Source organism: Topomyia yanbarensis, chromosome 1, assembly GCF_030247195.1.
Source record: "Topomyia yanbarensis strain Yona2022 chromosome 1, ASM3024719v1, whole genome shotgun sequence".
Lineage (NCBI taxonomy): Eukaryota > Metazoa > Arthropoda > Insecta > Diptera > Culicidae > Topomyia > Topomyia yanbarensis.
In genome coordinates, this window is record NC_080670.1 from 181647626 (window position 1) to 181669897 (window position 22272).

Here is a 22272-nt window from a genome sequence, read left to right on the forward strand (position 1 = left end):
ATGAATGTCATAGTGCATTGATCAGATATGGAGATTTAAGGCTCTGGCCGGGGATGCGGAGACTCGACGCTACTGTAAACACATATCCGGCTTTATAACACATTCGGGTTAATGGCTCATTCGGTTTGACAACGCCTTCGGCCAAATGACTTTCGGCATCATGATCCTGCATCGTATACTTACAGACCTAAATGAGTGACACCAATCATGATTACGCGTGAAAGGACTAAGTTGGTTGGAAACGATTAGTTGGTATTTTGCTGAATTACAGTGAAGACCCGCTTTTATCTACCCCCGGTTTTATCAGCTTCATATAAAAATTGACAGTAGTCTGATCACAGATTTTTCTGTAATGTCACAGATTTTCTTCACAATTTTTGATCACAGATTCTTTTTCACAGGTGACAGATTTTTGGCGTTTTGATGAAAATTTCACAGATTTTCACAGATTTTTGGAAATATTGTGATTTTTCACAGATTTTTTGGAAATTTATCACAGATTTTCACAGATTTTTTCCTGTTTTAGTCATCACAGATGGTAAAAAGTTTTTTTTTACTGAAACACAGATTTTAATGTGGCATCCCTGGTCTGATGGGCTCCAGCACACAAACCAAGTTGAATTCGAGTAAATTCTTCCTTGAGCATATTTTTCTTCTCTTAGAGAACCGAAATATGCAAAGAAAATCATTTATTTTTTAAATTTGGTACTGTCAGACCCCTTTAAGAGAAGTCTAAGCTAAATAATCAGGAAAGGTGATGAGGCTATATCTAGGGACTAATGAAGAATGTTTTAAAAGTTTCGGTTTCTTAAAAAGAGAGAAAAATATATATCCCGATTTTGTCAATGTTTCCGTTTTATCAGCCTAAAATTCACCAAGCGGCTGATAAAACGGGTCTTCACTGTATAACATAGGTTATTCGGAAGATGATGATATAATCCAAATCTGTTTCATACCCGCCCAGTAGGCGTTATTCAAGCTTTCTTTTATGAATAAATTACATACTTAACTAATGAGGCATAAAAGCGTAAAGCAAGCCTCTTCTAATAAGAATAACATATCTATTAGAGTGGGACATGGTTATATGCAAAAAATGGGTGGGTAATGTCAGAGACATAACCGGAGTGAAGTAGAATACACTAAGGATTATTTATATGGATATGTAGGTTATCAACAGGATTTTGCGGAAAAGGGAAAGCCTTCTAATTAATTCTTCATTAAAATAATGGTGGTCCTGAAAAGGACCGTTTATGTTCGCTTTGGCGAATGCTGCGGTGGATTCGATTCTCGTTGGATGCTGCTGACTTCTGCTCTCTATTTCCGGATTGAACTGTTGTCCATGGGTGCGATACTGACATGATTGGTGTAGCTGTAGCGTTATAAACCGCATATGGTATGGTGAAAATATTAAATTGCTGGATCAATTAAAGAAAGATGGCGTTTGGAAATTTTCAAATGATTCGTTGTGATAATTATGGTTAAGAAATTAAAATTAAAAAATTAAAATTGGGAATTGTTTTCCATCGTCAACTAGTTTTCTTCTTTTCAAATCTGCAACATTCTTTGAAAATATTGTTGAAATTTTATTGATGAAACGCTGAAAATGCGTTTGGCAACACTGCCCACTAAATGGATGGTGGGGGAAAGACGCGTATTCGTTTAGGTTATGCTAGTATTAGTAACAGAAAGGAATGAAAAAGTGCATGGCACGAAAACGAGCGAGCAAGAGAGCAGGGATGCCAACGGTACCGATAAACTACATTTTTTCGATATATTTACATTTGCACAAGCCGTACAGACCGCTACAGCGACGCATCACTACAGCTCTTGCCAGAACAGTAACCAAACCGAGTACATTTTGCCGTACAGCAGTAGAATACATTTTTGTTTTGCTGCTGTACTCCGACTGCTCGGTGAGAGTGTGGCGTAGTAAAGTTTGTTCTCTCGCTTTGTACATTTTTCTCTGCATAGCCAAAGGGAGAGTCCCGCACACGAAAGCGTTGATGCCGGCCGTGGCGTAAATGAGCCGCATTCATTGTAGTCATTTTTGAATAAAAATATTAAAAAGATTGAAAATATTAAAAAATGTAAAATAAGGAAAGAGAAGCTGTACCGCTCGCGTCTGGTGGCTGTACTGGGGACAGTAGTTTTCTGTCATGTTACTGCTTTACACACAGGCAGCCGTACAGCGCTGGGCGTCCTGCACTAGCGAATGACAGCAGCATCGAGAGAGAAATGAGAATGTAGGCAGAAAAATTACAGCCGTGGAAAAGGTAGACATTTTGCATCCTTGCAAGAGAGTGATAGTAGTGCGTATTCGCGCGTAAATATTGGTCGGTCGGTTTCTCATCTCTCATCTCTCTGGACCCGAGATGCATTATAGTATAGGTGTTCACATTCGTCATGTTTGAGTGTGTTGGTTTGTTGCTAGTGAAATTAATCATGGCGGCCCAGGACCGCGAAGCACATAATCAACAAATCGACCAATCGAAACGAAGCTTGTAAGCACGTGGTAAAATAAGTATGGCGTCCGGGACCGCAAAAGAGCAAATGTTTACATCACTAACCAATCAGAATGAAGTATGGGACCACGTGCTTCTGTTTTCTTCTTTGTTTCTTCTTGTTTACCCGAAAAAAGTGACAGCTGATGCACACATAGAAAAAAATGTGTACACCTGTATACACTTCGCTCTGGACCCGCATCGTTAGTTCCTGGAAGGAATACTCCCCGTTAGCAGCAGCAAACAAAGGCGCTCTCAAAATTGCCTCCATCACTAGACGTGTACAGAAGTCGCAATGTTTTTGTAAGAAATCGGCGATATAATCACAACAAACGGTCCTTATTAGGACCACAAAATCGTTCTCAGAAGAATTACAAATGAAATTTCCATTTCGTGCTTTGGAAAATAACTTCCCTCTTATCGGGTTAGTTATTTTCTATAATAATATCCGAAAAATGTGCGATAAAACAAATGAACTGACCAATTTGACGGAAGCAAGAAAATACCTACAAAAATTTGAATCAGAAAAGTGACATTGACGGGAAAATGATTCGATCGATTGTTTGGCAATTGAAGTTGCCGATTTGTTTTCCAACGTCAATTATTTGCGCGGTTGGCGAAAGAAAAGATTTTCAAATTTAATTCTTTCTAATGGAATGATAGCGCTGATAAGGGCTAATTTGTTTGCCGAAGAAAATAGTTTTGTTCCAATTGTTCCTGCTTACTAATACGGAGCTGCACAAATTAATCCACGGAGATGAATCCTAATAATCACCTCTACCGGTATTGACATCTGACAAGTGGACTTGCTGAAACCGACTGAAATGACAATTCTTTCTGACCAGATTTGCGGCTTGGTTCATGAAATTAGCGGGAACCAATCAGGAACGAGCTTCAGTCAGATGATTTGAAATCGATTTTTTTTTCGTGTGTGTATGCTATCTTATATCCATCAGAAATGAAAATGATGGCTACTGCTAGTAGCATGTTTCAACACAAACTGATTCATCTATTCATCAGTCGTGTAGAGCTCACAAATATTTGTCGGTATTGTACAGCCATCCATTCGCGCCAAGCAACCAAATACGAATGTTGATAGAAACGAATCTGTAGCGAACCTATATTTAAAACTTTTCATCATTTAAGTGTTCGGTTGGTGCACCATATTGACGGTGCTGGCCGAGATGAGCTGAAAATTTTCCCCTTTTTCGGCAGTTTTTGAAGGATTTTTTTAAAACACAGTATTTTCGGTATTAATGCATGTTATACATACTCCAAATTTTAATACTACATTGCGGAACATATTTTCGATAAAATTGCCTTAAACCTCAAATCATTCTATTAAGTATGATGGAAGTTATTAACGTTCACTGCGACTGCCACAGCCGATATTTTGAAACGGGCCCCCATATTGAAACGTTAGAAGTATTCTACTTCAAAAATAAAATTTGGCTCAGAGTAACTTTTTGGGTCCCATTTAGCTCCCAGAACAACACTGCAAATTTTTAACTCGATCGGTGAAACTATAATTTTGCGCCCGCTGTTTAAAGTTTACATGGGATTTCGTATGGGGAAATTGTCTTTTGCAAATTCATTCTTCCAAGAGTCGCCCGTTACCTCCTAAAAACAAATAGATGTCTGATTTTTATAGGAAATTTGTCAAGGAAACAAAGTCTAGAAGACTGCAAAACGATCTGATACTTGTGGAAAAAATTATTAAGCAAAAACCGATTGATGAAAATTTCACTTTTCATAGAATCACTGCTTTTGACGTTCTAATTATATACAAAATTTTTAACTATCTCTTATTATGTACAAAAGAAGCCTCACTTCATCCCTCAAAACCTTGCGAAGTGGCCAAATAGTATGGATAAACGATTTAGACACATTAAGAGAGGATTAAAACAAAATTGTGTAGAATTGGACAACCAACAGCAGTGTTGCTAGAAAAAACGCTTTTAATCCACCTAACAGTGTGATGAGACATTTCTTATAACTCTTATCACTCTCTTCGGATATTATATCGTTTAAGAACATTTAGAACTTGATGCTTCGCGATGTTTTTGATAACACATACTGCATGGGATAGTGGCAGGACCCAGAGAATCGCTCAAATCAGCATTGGACAACATCAGTGCTAGAAATATCAAACCAAATCAATAGGAAAGCGAAAAAATTGCCTATAAAATAGACATACAAACGAATTATTGCTAATGCTCTATTAATAAAATATCTAAATTGTGGTGGGAAAACTGAAGAATTTTCCTAAAGGGGTTATATATTGTACTGAGCCAAAAAAATCGAATTTTTTTTTGAATCGATTTGAAGTTTATACTTTACTCAAATTTCCAACGCGACTGAGAACTAAGAAATCAACGCTTTTTTTGAAAAGGGCGATACTAGCAGTGATACCATTCAAAAAAAAAACGACGGTGAATTTTTTTTTTTATTTCAATTATAGAGGTTTTAACCTTAAGGTCATTCGCCTCTTCGGGTTAGAAAAATCTCTTAGGAAAAATTTCTAACCCTATGTGCGGGGTCGGGACTCGAACCCAGGTGCGCTGCGTACAAGGCAATTGATTTACCAATAGCTACGCCCACTCCCCTTCGACAGTGAATATTTCCAGACTGGTTGTATTTCCTATTTAAGAACTGTTGTGTTTTTTACATCCTAGGTTGCATGATTCAGTGATCGAAACCCAAAACTTCATAAAGTATTTGAAATTATTAAATTAAAATTTGTTTTTGCTATTGTAATTGACAAAATGATAGTATCGCCCCTTAGGCGATTGTTTACTTTTTCGGTCCCACCTATCAGCATTGAAGTATCGCCCTTACGTTTTTTTACAATAACTACCGTTTTACACCACCGATTTCGTCCGGGTTTTTTCAATAGCGATCATTGTTACTATTTTCAGCTGGTATCAGCTTGATAATCCTAAAAAAAATACGACACTGCTAGCAAAAAAAGTATCGCCCTGCTTGTTTGCATGGAGCGTGAAGGGCGAAACTTTAAATAAACAAACAAAAATACAGTTTCACCTGTTGTATTTTTTGCTGTAGTTTAAGAAAGTAATATCGTAGAATCAAAAATTTTAGATTAATTTTTTGCGTTTCAAAGCCCTCATTCGCATGTATGAAAAAAGCCCTATGTTTACATTTTTAAGTATCGCCCTTTTCACAAAAAAGCGTTGAAATGAAATCGCAGCTGAAGGGCATGCGTGCATAGTTCAAATTTTACTTCGACATCGACTTTTTTCTAAAGGTGACTTCCCAGTAGTATCCTTGATTTAAATGATTATCGCTAATCCTAATGCCAAAGAAAAAATAAAAACCTCTCGAAAATGAACCGTTTGGGAAAGTCATCATCATTACTGGAATTTTCATTTTCACGAATCTTTTCGATAACCTTCCGTCACTTGCGTTAATGCACTGGGTGCACAGTGCTCTGAAAATCTAGCGAAATCGTCTTAGGGCACCAGCGGGTCTAATTCAGAGCTATCTGCGCGGCGAGTTAAATCTGTAAAGAATACTAAAAATTAATTTCTATTCCATAATTTTCAGTTCAGCAATTCGAGAGATCGTGCTCACCGCAACCCATGAAAAATAGACTACGTTGTGAAGCGATGGTCACTATTTATTAAAAAATCACGGTTAAATAAAAAATAAAACTATTAAAAAAATTCAAATAGTTTATAATTTTCACAAACTTATTAGGAAAAACTGTTTAATAAACTTTCGTAATATTGTGTAGAAAAAAAAGCTGAAAATTTCAGTATTTTCTCTATCTGCAACATATTAACCCTTAAGTATACCAAATAATTGGTATACGAATTGGAATAGGTTCGCCAAATTTTGCAAGAAGTTTTAAAAAAAACCCCTTGAAAATTACCTAAAAATTGTTGTAGTTCGATACAATAAAAAATCCCCAAAAATGAAATGTACCTATTAATGTGAAACACAGTGAATAATACATACAATAAAGACCCATTTTTCTCAGTCTCATGGCGTATTTTAGGCTGACAAAATGGGGACATTGACTAAAGCGGGCAATTTTTTTTCTTTATAATAAACTGAAGCTGTTAAAATATTCTTCTCGTCCCTTGATGTAGTCTGATAACTATTTCTGATTATGATGAACTTTTTATTTTTGCATATTTCCATCTTCATGATAAGGAAAACATGCTCAAGAAAGGATTTACTCGAATTCAGTATTGTTCGTTTGCTAGAGCCCATCAAACATATGTTCATATTTGGCTGATAAAATCGAGGTTTCAATGTATTATAATAGATATTCAGCATTCGAAAAAGTTTCTTGTGAACGAGTGTAGAACGACTTTGTTTCTACTTACTTGAAATCAGCGGCGTAGCCAGAAATTCGGTTTGATGGGGGTCCGGTGAAAATCGACCATACTGTCCAAACGGCATAATTCCGAAACCGTAATTTTTGAAGTTTTAAAATTATGCAGAATTATTTTTTCAGAAAATAGTAACAGAGTTCGTGTCTAGCGAATTTGCTGAGACTTTATTGTAGTCATGAATATTAACCTGAGAAAATTCACCATAAATACTTCTTGGACGATATACCGTCAAAATTATTTTATCAAATGATGCGCTGTTTAACGTTTGTAAAACTCATCGAAGATACTAAACCTCCGAAATTGGCGGTTTCAAAATGATGCTATCTTGACCTTAAATTACTGTTTTTAAACATTTGACCTATACATATAATTGGTCATACAACAAAAATCAAATGCTCATCAAAATCGATCAGGACCTGCTAGAGTCGAATGGAAATCATCATTTTTCATAAATTTCTCTCTACATTCGGAAAGTGTTATCCTCGTTATTAATCATATTAAGTTTTCGTCTCAACTCGACGCATTCCCAAAATAAAAACCTGTTTTAATCCACATAGTGGTTCAATTGTGCTTTTCTCATTTGTCCAGACTACGATTCCATGGCTGGTTATGTTCAATATAATGGTGGAAATGAATATTACATGTTCAGTACGATTTGCACATACATACAATGGATCGACAGCCACGATCTTGAGATACTATGTGATACTGAAACATCGCTTGAAACATGCGGCGGATCATGGAGAAAGATCCGGGAGGTCCAGGTCCTGCCGAAAATTTTCAACCTGTTAAGAAATTTTAAACTAGTTTCAATTTTAAAGTAGCAGCCCCTCACTGCATACTCCCTCCGGGCCGGTATGATTGTCGATTTTTAGATTGATTGCATATATGAGAAAGGCAAAAATGTACCAAAGTCCAAAGAAGTCAATTTTTGTCAAACATCTCAATGTTTCATGCATTTTAAAGTCATTTGGCATTAAAAATACAAATTTGATTTTGAAAATTTTTCATTTCGGTTTATATGGGAATTCGCTGTGTGATTGCACTCTTCAACTCGTAACTCCGCAACCGGAAGTCCAATGAATAAAAAATTCAATAGCAGCCGATGGGAAGGTTGTACTTTTCATTTGAGACTAACTTTGTGCAAATCGGTCCAGCCATCTCTGAGAAACAGAGGTCACATTTTTCCCCATACACACATATACACACACAGACATTTTCCGATCTTGACGAACTCAGTCGATTGGCATATGACACTCGGCTCTCCGGGTCGGGATTAGATTGACGAATTTTAGAGTGAATGAGAAAGGCAAAAACATTTTTAGCAAATGTTGAAAGTTATGCATTTTTTTGGTGAGCAGTTCTATGTTTCATAGACATTAAATCAATTTTAACTTCGCTTCCTATTAAATAAAAACCCTTATTACAGTACATCTCTACAAAAGCGAGCTCAATTTGAAAATAAATCTGAGGATTATGATTGATTACAGAACTCTGGAATTTTCGATTGGAATGTTTTCAGGCAGGAATTTGATATTGATGCAATTAGACAACTGTGAAAACAAGACCAATAGATCAGTTACATATCAGAACCCCATTCCGACAATTTATCAAAAGTCCTCATGACGTTTACAACAACAGGTTATCAATCTACGGATCAGATAATTGTTATTGTAATATTGAATTAAATCAGTCTGCATCAATAAATTTTCAACTTCAATCCAATATTTTTTTTTGGGTGTGGTGGGGGGGGGAGGGGTTGTATGGTGTTAAACCCCAAAACCTTCTCTTGGCTACGCCGTTGCTTAGTTATTTATTTTGCTTTTTATTTTCCGATATGTTTCAGATCGATCCGATGGTTATAAGTTAGAAAAATTGCAGTCAGAAGGTTCGCACAAATGAACATTTTTGTACTGATATGTTATCAAGTTCCTTCCAGACAACTTGGAAGTGTTCGGTGATTATTTCTAGCGGTTATAGATAGTAAAATGAAATACAAAATTCGTTTTATCGAAATAATGTTTAGCTTATTTCAATGGATTATTACTATATTGAACAATTGTTAGGCGACAAAGAGTAATCCACTAACAACAAGCCATAACTTTTAAAGTATTCAAAATAGATATTTGAAGTCTTCAGTAAAGTTATTCGCAAAAGTAAGAGCTACAAATGTGCTGAAGACATCATTTCGATATAATCACTTCCAAGAAAATTTGTGAAAATATCTCACTCATAGGGGGATTAATCAGCAAAAGCATAATACCAAAAGAAAGGGCATATTATTTCCATTAAATTCTCCGAAGATACTATTGACCTAAAATAAGCCGTTTTGGCGTTAATAATAGATTACATGTTTTTGGTCATATTTCTGGCAATGGGAAATGATAGAAATCTTTCGTCCGCATTTAACGTTAAATATCTCTTTTAATAATAGACCGATTTCAATAATCTATAGCTTGTTTGAAAGGTATTCGTTAAAGCTGTCTAAAAACATATAAATCTTCAATCTTTATTGTCAATTTCGGCAGATAATTTGAAAAAAATTGCAAAAAACGCCATTTTTACGCATTCAAGCATTCATATCTTGGAAAATAAACATCAGAATCAAAAACAAATTAATAGCGTTCATACTGTTTTTTAGTTCTTTCATTTAAAATTGGTTTGGATAAGATCGGTTCAACCATTGCTGAGAAACACGAATGAGAATTTGTCCGTTACATACACACACACACAGACACACACACACACACACAGACATTGTCCCAAATCGTCGAGCTGAGTCGATTGGTATATAAGACTCGGCCCTCCGGGCCTCGCAAAAAATCTTGAAAGTTTGAGCGAATTCTATACATTTCTTTTATAAGAAATGTAAAAAAAAATATTTTTTCAATCGTCAGAGCATCAATCGGTTTCCGCTTAATAACTTTTTTCTCAAGCGTCAGATCGTTTAGTGGTTTTCGAGACTTTGTTTCTTTGTTAAATTTCCTATAAAGTAATGGGCGACTCCTGGAGGAATTATTTTGTAAAAGTTAATTTTCCCATACAAAATCCCATGTGAACTTTAAACAGTGGGCGCAAAAATATAGTTTCACCAATCGAGCTAAGATTTTGCACACTTGTTCTAGGACCAAAATAGTACCTAAAAGTTGCTCGGAGCTGGAATATAATTTTTGGCCCACCCTAAGACCTATACAGTATCGAGTACATGTACCAACATAATTTTCAAAATGAACTGAGCAGGACAGTTTTCCAGGTACCTGCTTATACTTCCAATTAATACCTTTGCAATGTGACGAGGGGTCACTTAGGCCTCTACCGATTTTGAAAAAGAAGAAGCAGTTTTCGCAGCAATTTTCTTGTTCTTCAGATGAATACGAGGATTCTAGAATTTAAGATAGGTTTGATATATCAGGAATTTATATTGGCAACTGTCTCTGGCCGTGGAAGGTTATCGGTAGGCAGCACATTAAAATATTTCACCGCCTTTTGTCATTGAAGAATACCGATTGAAGTTGAGCCGGCAACGTTAGATCGACTGACACGGCACAGGATGCAAATCGATCATGATGGGTTGCTATTGTTACGGTTTGAGCCATCCATCATACCCATACCATCACATGCTTTATCGTAATTCAATTATCGTCACTGATTCAAGGGATCGATAAAAAATATTTTGTGCACTACGTAATGGAAAATCATTTATATATTCTACAAGTCCAAAAATTCATTGTTAACCATAAAAAATAAACCGTAGATCGCAGATAGTTGTTAATTTTTATTCGGAAATCGTTCGAAGCAGTTGCTTGAACGGACGCACCATTGCAGGTGTTGAGGTTAGATGAGTACAAAGGAAGCCAATTTCGGTTACCGTGGACAACCATCCGATGACACACTCAAATCAATTTGCTGTGCTCCGTCCGTTTTTGCAGTTCCTTTCCTTCACAATCCGCTTCTTTTTTTTGTTGTTCTGTAGGTTTCCAAATGCACAATCCAACCCCGACCGAGCAGATGCCGCAGCAGCCAGTTCTGTGCTGTATCCATCCGCTTGCTACCCTTGGCTCGTTGAGGGTCAATCATGCGACGGCCATTAGCTTCCTAACATCATCGTCGTCGTCGCCGCCGTCGTAGTCGTGTGGCTCTGGGGCAGGACAGTACGTACATAGGTACGTACCCCTATTAGCCACCAACCGCCATCTGTTGGCACCTGAACCGCATAGTACCGTTCCCACACGGGCGGCCGGGAGTGGACCACGATGGATGCCGAGCCGAGCCGGGCCGAGACGAGCTGATGATAGCGTCCGGTGTGAAATCTCACCAAATGGAATTTTTAAATACCTCCAGTCTCGAGTCGAGTCGGGTGTCGTCGAGGTGCGGATGACGATGGTTACGTTTCACAGGCGGCGAAAATTGTGCGACCCCGGCGGGTAAGGTGAGCGGGAAGGTCGCACTGGCCAGTAACATCCACACTGAATGCCCCGCGCCGTACCGGGGTGTGCGGAGGATTGGCAGGGAATGAGAAGCGAAGAAGGGCAAATGGATTTTTGACGTTACTACGAAAGTGCTAACTTGTAGCTAGAAGGAACAATAAGTGAGAAAAGATTGTTTCGGAACAAGTTTTTGCAGCTGGCTTTGAATTCTTGCAGGAGTTCATAAAGTAGGATTTTTACGTTTTGAACGAGTGAATTAGTGTCCTTTCGGTATTGTCCTCGCTTGAGGTGCTATAAAAACAGCACATCTACACAATTTTCAGGTTACGTCATCTGCGATCAATTCTTTGCTCGTGGCAAAAACTCGTGTTTCGTGGTTTTGGATTAAGCGTCAATCTAGTAGCCAAGTTGGTATGTCAGATACTGATGAGACGAAGTCGATACACAAAACCATGTTTTACTACGTGTTTTCAGATTTGAAAATTCCAAATCAATAATCAAATTATGTTTGCTTTCAGCCTGACTTTTTATAAATTTCGCAAAACTTGAACTAAGCCAAATTTCATTGCATATTCTGCCAAACTCATCGACTATCGTGAATTATGAACGATTTTACACAACTTCTCCTTTCCGGTAATAGGAATTAAACAAATTTGATTAAAAAAGCAGCGGAGCTCTCAAATTTTACATCAAGCAGCAACAGGTGGAAGAATCGAATGAAGTTATTAATTGGTTTAAATTTCTTTCGTTCTTTTCCTACTTTCAATAGCTAAGATGGCGATTGACGAAAGTTTGAGTTCTGAACGGTGTAGCCTCCCCATAAAAAGTACACCACAACTCACCACCATTCCGGTGAAGAAGACTAATTCGATTTTGTTAATTATCGCACATCGAATTTAATTAGGATGGTCTCTTTCCGTCAATTAAGTTGTGATAGAAACCTTTTACAGTTTGTGTTTGAAACATAGAACGTGAACTCGTCTCCGACCAACATCATCATGGTCACCCTTCCCGATCGAGAGAGAGAGAGAGAGAGAGAGAGAGTGAAAAAAAATGAAACATCATTTCATTCGAATCTAATCGCATTGATTGATGCAGACCCCGGCGAACTCAAATCCAGCAAAAACCACCCCCCATCATCCAGACCTCGCGATGACGAATCGAAAAGAAAATTATAACAACAACCGGCACCCGGAAGATAAATCTCACTTCCGCATCCCAAACTGACTCTGCCTGCTCGTTTACCTCAGTCAGTACCAATACAGGCCGGCGTGGCCTTGCGTTGAGCCAGGAACCGAGGAGTCTACCAGGAAAAAGTAGTAAACGTGGTGGGGTGCAAAGGTTACTTTCCCTCGTCTCCCCTTGACAGGATACGCATCCATCGTCAGGTCCGGGTCGTTTTTGCACCGTCAGGGTGCGGAAATGTGGCGATGAACCCGCAAAGAAAAACCCCAGCAGAAAACCTGGATGATGATTGCGAAATTCAGAGGGAACCTTGCCTCCTCCCCACCCCGACAGCATGCAATCGAGCGGAAAAGTACGAATGCAGCTCAGCAGGGAACGGGGAGAGAGGAAATCAAATTAAAAACGGAATATGGGGGAGCTATGATTAAATTTATTAGAAAACGAGGGAAGCTGCTAACTTTCTGAGCTGGGAAGAGCTGGTGAAGGATAATAACTTGTAGCAAGTTTTTAACTTATTTTGAGTTTCAAAGTAGATACGCAGAAATTAATCTGACCTATCTGATGATTGCTAGTGATTCTTATTTGTAGAACTATCATTACATCACATTCAATTTAACAATATTAACTGAAACGAATCTTTCTTTTTAGAAATTGAAAATAATTTTATGTACAAACTCTTTAAACACATACTAGCGAAGTGTCAAAAATTGCTGCCAAACGAGCATATGAGTGCGCCGATGTATTTTTGATCGGTGGCGGCTTAAAAGAAATCTTTGACCGGTGGCGGGGGCGTTGGCGGCGCACCGTGGCGGATCTTCGAATTGAGCAATGGGCCGGGACCCACACAAATGTCGCGTGGAATGACTGGTTGGCCAGAGCACAAAGAATCCTTCGTATTTCCAACAGGAAATGTGAAGGGTACCGGGTCTGCTTCATTGATTGGAGAGCCTCAATAGAGCTGAAGCTGTCCGTAATAATGAAATATTTGGCAGAAGACAGAACCTTTCACTAAGCCAAGAGCACAATGTATTGCTGCCGATTCCGCCACGTACATGCTATATGCCTCTTGCAGTTTATGAAAAACACTGTGATTCACGTTAAATACTCCGAAAACTGTTGATTCATCCATCTGTGAAGAATTGTTTGTTTTGATCGATAAGATTGTGGTTAGCAGAAAAAGGGCTAGTATAATATACGAGCGTAGATGATCTGGAATATTTCGCGTAAGATATTTCATAGTTAGATCAAAAATAATCTGCGAGTTATTGAGCTGTTAAGCTGTTCAAGGAAACAGTTGAATAAAGTCAACAAACGTTTCTTTGCTGAGTCCGGTAAGTTTTGAACTAGGGCAAACTTGATCTTATCCGGACCCGGGGCATTGTTGTTGCACGATAGTAGAGCTATTGAGAAATTGACCATCGTGAACGAGAGTTCGGGATCATTTGCAGTGCGCCGAAAAAATTCTTGTCCGGGAACTATGATATTTCTTCCAGTCGATAGTACGTATAAGATCATACGAGATATCTACTGGCACCGCTGGACTAGGTCCATTGGAAATAGAAATAGCGATTGACAAATGGTCGCTACCATGAGGCTCTCGAATGACTTTCCAAGTACAATCGAGCGGCAGTGAATTCGAGCACACAGAGAGAAGGAGAGATCCAATTTGCTTTCTCGAGCTGGAGGGGCTGGGACTCTTGTGACTTCCTTAGTATTCAGGATAGCCATGCTGAACTCATCGCACAGATCGGAAATGAAAGGGACCCGATTATCACCGTAAGACTCCCCTCAAGCAAGACAATGTAAGTCGAAGTCCCCTAAGATCAAACGGGACGCAGAGAGAACCTCAGTTATACCTTTAAGCTGCTGGAAGTTTAACTGAGCTCTTGGTGGGATATATACTGATGCAAGGCATAGGTCGCTGTATCTGTATTTCTAGAGAAAATTTTCAATAGGACGTAAGTTATAATGAGAGATTCTCTTTGGAGTCTTTCTCTTCTGTTCATTACTCGGCCATTTCAACATTTACTACTCTACCAACGACACGACTAGACACTTGCATTCTAAAAGTGTATCGCAAATATGACTACCCCTCAGTGACTCAGGTAACTGGTAATGTCAAATATGACATTTTGATAGTAAATGAATAAAACCAGCAACACTTAATAATCTGTCATTTATTTCAAATAACTTATTGGTTAGATACCGTTGCAATCCATGGTTACGCAGGAAAAAACAAGTTTATTACAAAACAACTCGTTAGCTTTTCAAAAGTCGTTTAGTAATAATCCGTCACTATTTTAGAAATTACCGAAGAAATTAGCTACAAGCAGTTTTGTGACCGTGAACTTATTACCACAGCTTCTAAAAAGTGTCTAACAATAGCACCCCGTCATAATATTTGAAATGGAGGGCAACAGATAAATCAACAGCAGCAAAATTTAACTAATTTCATGGAAATCAAAATATACAATTACACAAGATGAAGTTGGTATCACATCTCCTACGACATCCATATCGGATGTATCTATGCAGAGTGACTCTCGGTCGAGATTTGACCGTCGAACAGTACCAGCCCAGGATAGTGAAAAGATTACCGTCATATTTTCGAAGGTTGTAGTAACACTGTAAAGAAATCACTAAAGGGTTCAGTATTCCGGCAGATATCGTTTCATGTAAGTAAATTCCGCCATTTAAAAAACTCACGTCAAAACCCAATTACAAACATTTCAATTTAGGTGAAGCAAATCGAATATACCTATATCGACATTCGAATGAGAAAACCGATACTGATCAGACTGCGTTTAATACGTAAATTTATCAGACGAACGAACTGGCAGCCAAATAGTTCCCTGGCTTGACTAAGTATGAAATAAAATAAATTAAGATAAATATATAAGATCAAATTATTATAATCTGCTCTATATTATTACACTACATGATGTCAATAAAATATGAAGAAAGATCTAGTTTTCGTTATAGAATATTTATCAGTGAATAATTCGTTTGTTTCGCTGTACAATATTCTTCATAAGCTCAACACCGAAATATAAAATGACACGGTTTCGGGTGGTCTTGGTATTCATCTGCCTGAAACGGGTAAAATTGATGAGTCCAGTTACTTCCCTTGACGTCCTGCATGGTGGCTCCGCGACAGTACTATACACAGTAAATACACTGTCTTCGGAAATCCGATTCCTTCCAATCGATCGACTAATTTTTACCTGATGTGGCCCAAGCAAGTGATCGATACTGTGAACGAAAAGATGAAGCATTAATAATCAGAATTTCTATCAGGAAACAATTGGAAAAGCCTTAGTTTTATCAACTCCCTTGATTCCCTTCGTTCTTAACAACTGAGGGAGCCTTATACGGACGTAAATTTCCACGACAGATGAACACCGCTATCCGTCAATCCTGGTAGTCCTTTGTTATTGTTTATAATACTCGCACGACCTTTTGCGCCAAAAAAGGTTATGTCTAGTGTTTCCTTGATGGTCGACTGCATGCTGTTAACAGCTGAAATTTAAAATGAACAGTAAAACCACAGAGAACAGACGTCCATCTTCAGCATTCAACTTATGTAAAAATCCCTAACGTTTTCGATGGTAGTTAAGTTATCTGCACCAATGTAGCGGCGCTAGTGCTTTAATGTATATTCATTCAAAAGTTTATTAACATATTTGTTCGATAATGGATGTCTGTTCTCTGCGGTAAAACCTTCATACATATATCATTCGAGCGCATCTACCACAAGCAATAACGCCGTCTTTGTCAGTCCATTCTCATGTAATTTCGCTTCTTGTTTCGATCTAGAATCTCAAATAATACCGGTACCTCTGCTGTCTTCCTCAAAATACACATTTTATTTCCGTACATTGAAAACCTAATACATGGCTAGAAAGTTCCACATGATTCTAGGGTGAAATATTAGCCGCAAGTTAGCCTCGATTCTGAAATTTTCGCGAAAGACCACTACCGGCTTCATTGTTGCGTACTTGTTAATGAAATTAAAGAAAGCTCTGCTCAAAAGAACAAACGACGGCTCCAAAATCATTTTTCTTTAATTAATCAGTATATGTAATTATTTCATGGTTACGTTTATCCTTTAGCAGATTTTTTTTCTGATGGCATTAATATATCGGTAAACCTGGGCTTGCATCGAGGCTTATGTAAAACTCAATTCTTGGTATACCTAGTAGCGCAGCCTAAGCCGCTGCGGGATTAGCATTTTTGCACTCATTCTTAGCTATTTTACGTGCTTCTTCTACGAGTTGGATTGCCGTTCCATGCTAAGCTTCGGGCCGGTAGGTTCAGCCGTCTAGGTCCTCCAATCTAACGTTCAGTTTTGGTGTCTCTATTCCTTGCTGACATTTAATGTTTGATGCACGCTATTCATTCAACTTGACTAACCATTTCGACCACGCTCTCTCAGTAGTCTAACGTACCTTCCACAAATGAAGTACGACAATTGTACAAAACAATTAGACAAAACTCCTTATATGTCTCGCTCTGCGCTGACTCGTTATCATGCTGCGAATAGTTGACCTCTGTGTATGTCCAGATAGTCATGGACGATCCGGGGCAAACTTTTCACTAATCTCTTCTACCAAGACACGTCGAACTTGCTGCTCCACCAGGCAAAATTATTCGGTGATAGTGCCAACTTGGCCTTTGATAAATCTATCAAAACTAGCTGCGTCGAAACCTGGAAATGTTTTCAAATTACCCCAGAAATATAGAATAATAGACAGAACTTACGAATCCGTTGCTGAATATAATTTTTTTCTTATTTACTATGCTGTAAACATGGTTGCTTACAGCAACAGAAACTGAATACCAAATTGAGTTCTACAAGATGACGACACGAATGAACTCATGGTGAATAAAGTTCATGTTTGACAATTCTCGGTGGTTTGTTTACCTTGTCAGTTGCGTGAGTGCGAGTGCAACGGGTGCTCATCTATTACATTCGAACTCACGTAACTTCCATGTAAACAAACCACCGAGAATTGTCAAACGAAGTTCATCCGGCTCATTTTGTGGGGTTACGTCGGTTGGTGTAAAACCTAATAAACAAAGAAGAGTTGCTGGAGAAATTATTTTTTGGTTTGCATCGGGGGGCTACTCAATATAGTGGTAACCGGCGGAAAATGTTTTGAACACTTTTTCTTAGAGATATTGCACTAAGTTTCATGTCGTGTCGTTGACTCTACTCTTTGCATAATATTGTAGTAAAAACCATCGGCTTTCGATATGTACTGGAAAATTAATACAAAGTGTTGTAATGACGTCGTAATAAACGAAAGAGAAAGTAAACAAAGAGAGGCTCTTAATGTTACTTACGTCCTATTGAAAATTTTCTCTAGATTTGACAGGCCACTACTTCAGTACCTGTGAAGGCAGGGGGTTGACTCTGTAAAAAGAGTGAAATTTTCGTATCCCCAAAAGTATTCCTTCATGATGATCGTCTCTGTCTAGTCTAATAATATTAAAGACACGAAAACTCAAAGTATGATCGGGCCGAAGTGAAGATAGCACGGGCCATTTAGCGACTAGTTGTTTAGCTAACTCGCTAATAGTTGGGATCCAGGCAGAGATTATACTCTTGAATTGCGCCAGAGCTTCAAAAACGTTGAAAATCCATTCCACAATTGTTTTAAAGGAGATCAGACCCTAGGCTTGAATTTGATAACCAGGGGCTACTAGTTTCTTAGTCGATGGTTTCTTTGAGTTAGATGACTTGGCCAGTACCGTCTCTTTTCTACGTGGGAGTTTCTGGGACGAGGCAGCACTTCTTTTCCTTTTGGCTCCAAGAGTAGGTACATAATCAGTGTCCCCTTCCGAGCTACTACCATCATCTTCAGATAAATATAAAAAAGTGTTTTTCAATTGTATGTGATTCGATGCTTTCAGAATTTCCGCAAAAGTGCGTTCGGATCGCTCTTTCGTGGAAAGCTTAAGCTTATCTGAACGCAGTTGGTAAGTTGGACAATCACGTGCAGGGTCAGCATCATCACCACAAAGAAGGCATTTTCAGCCTCCTTTGTACATGTGTCATCGTTGTGTGCTTTTCCGCATTTTGAGCACTTTACTTTGTTGCAGAAGTAGGTGATTGTGTGAGCCTGCTGTTCAAACTTAGTGCAGCTCATGATTTTTAGGACGCACATGCGTACCGGGAGTCAAAGATTGTCCAAAAGTACGTAGTTCTGTAAGGTAGAACCTTCGAATGCCAATCGAAATGGTTTCGAAGGGGTAAAATTTTTGGAATCCCCTGTGCCTGATACCACAGAGAACAGACATATAAGCTAGAACAAACTTTCCCGAAAAACCTGTGTAAACATTTAAATGAAAATACGTTGAAAATCACCATCTCATTCAGGTTCGCATGCGTGAGTTATCGTTGTATCCAAGTTTGCGTACAAGTCCCGTATAGCGATTGCTGGCTGATCGAAGCGCCGACCAGTGGCAAGTTGCTACTTGCATTTGTCATTTCAAAGCGATAGTTTAATTTCTTACACAAGTTGAAAACTTTACTTGTATGTCAGTTCTCAGTGCTGATACTGAGTTCAGCTGTTTGACTTACACACACCATTCTTCAGGTCAGCGACAGTCAAAGACTCTTCCGTTACAACGCCATCTATTTCCACGACGTTAGCCGGAATGTACACGAGATATTCGATGTTAAAGCGTGGATCATTTACAATCGCGTTGGCCTGTTTCCGGTCTGAGAGCACGAAACGAAGTTTATTAGTGTTGACTTTCATAATTTCGCGTACTCTAGCGAAATTGGTAGTCAGATTCTTGCTGATTTGCGATACCCTTACGGGCTTGTGTTTTAGTCAAAAAAAAAGACCACAAATCGATCGCCTGGACGGTCATCGTATTGCCGGACACGCAGAACATTATAGTTGGGAACGACAGTGGGACGGCAAGAATCACCACCAAAAATATTTTTTAACCAAATAAAAATTAAAATCGAAATGTAGAAAAATAAGATACAATAACAAAAGGAAAACCTAACTGCTCTGCTGCTTACTGGAACGCCGGCTGAATGGTGCGTTAAATTGCCGCCAAAAGCACCCTATTAGCGTCGCTCAAAACCGATTTCAATGCCGCGCAGCGGCAACCGCTAACCATTAACACCACCAACACTGTCTGCTGAACTGCGACGCCGTCGAAATTTCGCTCACTACGACGACCGAAGACCACCGAAACCACTGCTGGGAGTGAGCACCCGTCACCACCCATCGCAGCCGCACACTTGCCGAGCTGTATGCGTGTGTACGATCCGCGTCCAGCACAAAATCAGCACCGAAGAGCGGGAAAAACACCAACACTACACTACGTCACCGTCCAAATCCGCACTCGACGTTGGATGGCAGCCACAAACACCAACACTGCTGGGCGCGAGCCCTCGCTACCGCCTTCCGCACACTCGCCTGAGTAGCGTGCAAAACGAATCACCACCAGCACTGGAACCGTTCCAACAGCGCGTAGGTAAAAAAATCGCAGAGAAAGCGCGAGATGCGTGAGTGACGTGTGCAGGGCTGGAAACGTGACTTTTTTTATGAACGTCATAAGGTTCAAGTTACCTTTTTTAAGCATGTGTTAGAATTGAATGCTTGGTAGTGTGGGTAGGAAAATTTGTGTTCAGCTTTGCCACCGGATTATCCATTTAAACCTTTTTAAAACTCTAAAAGAAGAATATCAGTCGATTTATTAGATCATCACGATTCAATTCATGCAAAATACCTGCTGGAAAAACCATCGGCTTAGCTGGATGGTGCTTTTGAAAAAGTGGCTGTGATTTTTTCATTGCGCAGTTGTGGTGCGTACCCCAGCTCGGTGTGGTAGTGTGATAAAAAATCACAGCCACTTTTTCAAAAGCACCATCCAGCTAAGCCGATGGTTTTTCCAGCAGGTATTTTGCATGAATTGAATCGTGATGATCTAATAAATCGACTGATATTCTTCTTTTAGAGTTTTAAAAAGGTTTAAATGGATAATCTGGTGGCAAAGCTGAACACAATTTTTCTTACGCATACTACCAAGCCTTGAGGTAACTTGAGCCATAAGCTTACAAACTTTCACGCTGCTGCCCGAGCAGGAAAGTCATAGACGAATTTCATGGTTGGTGTACGTATGAATGTCGTTCAATGAATGTAATCTCTTTGGTGTGCGTGAATGCCGCCACACAGCAGTTTTGTTTCCCACCACCAAGGCTGGAAGAAGTCATTTCGAATTTCATTTCAATGCGAAAGTTCGGGAAAAAACCAATACGACAGCACCGATGCTAGTTTGACTTCGGCTGCTGTGCATGTAAACGGACGAGAGAAAAGCAAAAACGTTCGTGCTGCTGAGCGTGCCTGTTACATGTTCGTGAAAGTTCGGTTATTCGGCTTGCTGCCGTAGTTGGGTTTCGTTCGCTAGCTGTTGCGAATGTATGTGAATGGCCCGTGTGTTTAACTTTCATCATCCGTTGCGTTGAAACTGTTGCAAATAAATTTCATAGCAGCGGTTCAAAATGAATGTAGTGAACGACATTCATGGCTTATATTTGCAAGATTGGAATGTGCAGCAGGTCTTTTTTTCGCTTGCTATACTGCCGTTCTACGCATAATTGTCCCATGTTGCTTTTTGGTCATTTTCACTTTTTTTAATCAAACAGTCCTTTTTGATGTATATTTTCAGAAACCACATCCAAATCATAAAGTTTGTTCGAAGACTTCGTGAAAAAATACCAAGTCTGTTTGTCCCATTGTTGATATTCTACGCATAATTGTCTCACTAACAAAAATCCCAAAAAAGTGCGCAATATTGCGCACTTCCCATCAACCTGGACTCCGCACTTTTAAAGTGCGAGTGATCTCAAAACTGCGAGCTGTCAAAAAACATGTATTTCAAGTGATAGAGATGGTACTTTCATAGACAGACCAGTCGAACTAACCGGTCTATGAGAAGAATTTAATGGAAGAATGGTAAGTTCGCAGTGCGGTTAGAATCCAGTTTTTAGTGCCACAAGCAATAAAAAATAATTACGTAGCGTTTAGTTAAGAAGTACATTACGCTAGATGTTGGGCACTGAAAAAATTGATGGAAAAATACAGGATCATTAAAAAAGAGATGGCAGTGGCAATATTAATCACAGCAGTGAGAACAATCCTGTAAAGCTCTTCATTACTATCATCGCTTACATAACATGGCGAACGCATCTAGGATAATGAGCCTATTTTCGCAATGTTTCTATTATCACGCTACCCATTTGAAGCCGTTGGTTAGTTCAGCGTTTGCTATCTTTGTTCAACAAATTGGATCAAATGGTAGGGCGACAATTGGGGCACTCGATTGGAACTTTAGTTGCGATCAAACACTAGCATTTCATCGTTTTCAGGCCATTTGTGTTATTAGATTTGTTCTTAAGAACGAAGCAAGGCTGTGAATGCCAAATTAATGCACTCCATCGAGTGTAGGCAGAGTAATTAATGATCTTGTGAGGTACCCTTCTAAATACAGTAAAAATAGGTACTTTACCCTATTTCCAATTTTGATGAAGCAACAAATCTCCCGAGTAACAGAAAAACTTACGACGTACACTTTTGTAAAAAAATGAGTTATGAGCATCATTTACAAAGATCGTTATGGGACTGATATGCGTAGAACTTTCCGGTTTCCGCTCGATTTCTCGGCATAACAGTCCCACTTAACATTTTTTCTAAAAAACTAAAAACTGAATCTCTATAATAAAAAACTGGACTGATTATATTGAAAACGATTGCCATGAACGTAATTTTAGAC

The 22272-nt window shown here is 38.8% G+C and overlaps 1 protein-coding gene and 1 long non-coding RNA gene across 4 annotated transcripts in view; one reads left to right on the plus strand and one right to left on the minus strand.

Annotated features, from left to right (window-relative positions):
• LOC131683611 (netrin-B-like) overlaps nucleotides 1-22272 on the plus strand; it is a 208995-nt gene that overhangs the window by 46372 nt on the left and 140351 nt on the right. The window lies entirely within an intron of this gene.
• On the minus strand, nucleotides 15453-17329 carry LOC131683629 (uncharacterized). 2 transcript variants are annotated; one of them, XR_009304543.1, is made up of 3 exons: nucleotides 17236-17329; nucleotides 16923-17182; nucleotides 15453-15993 (listed from the first exon to the last, which is right to left on the minus strand). It is a non-coding gene; the product is annotated as an uncharacterized LOC131683629 (long non-coding RNA). The 2 variants fall into 2 exon arrangements; XR_009304541.1 differs by having other exon boundaries at nucleotides 16054-17182.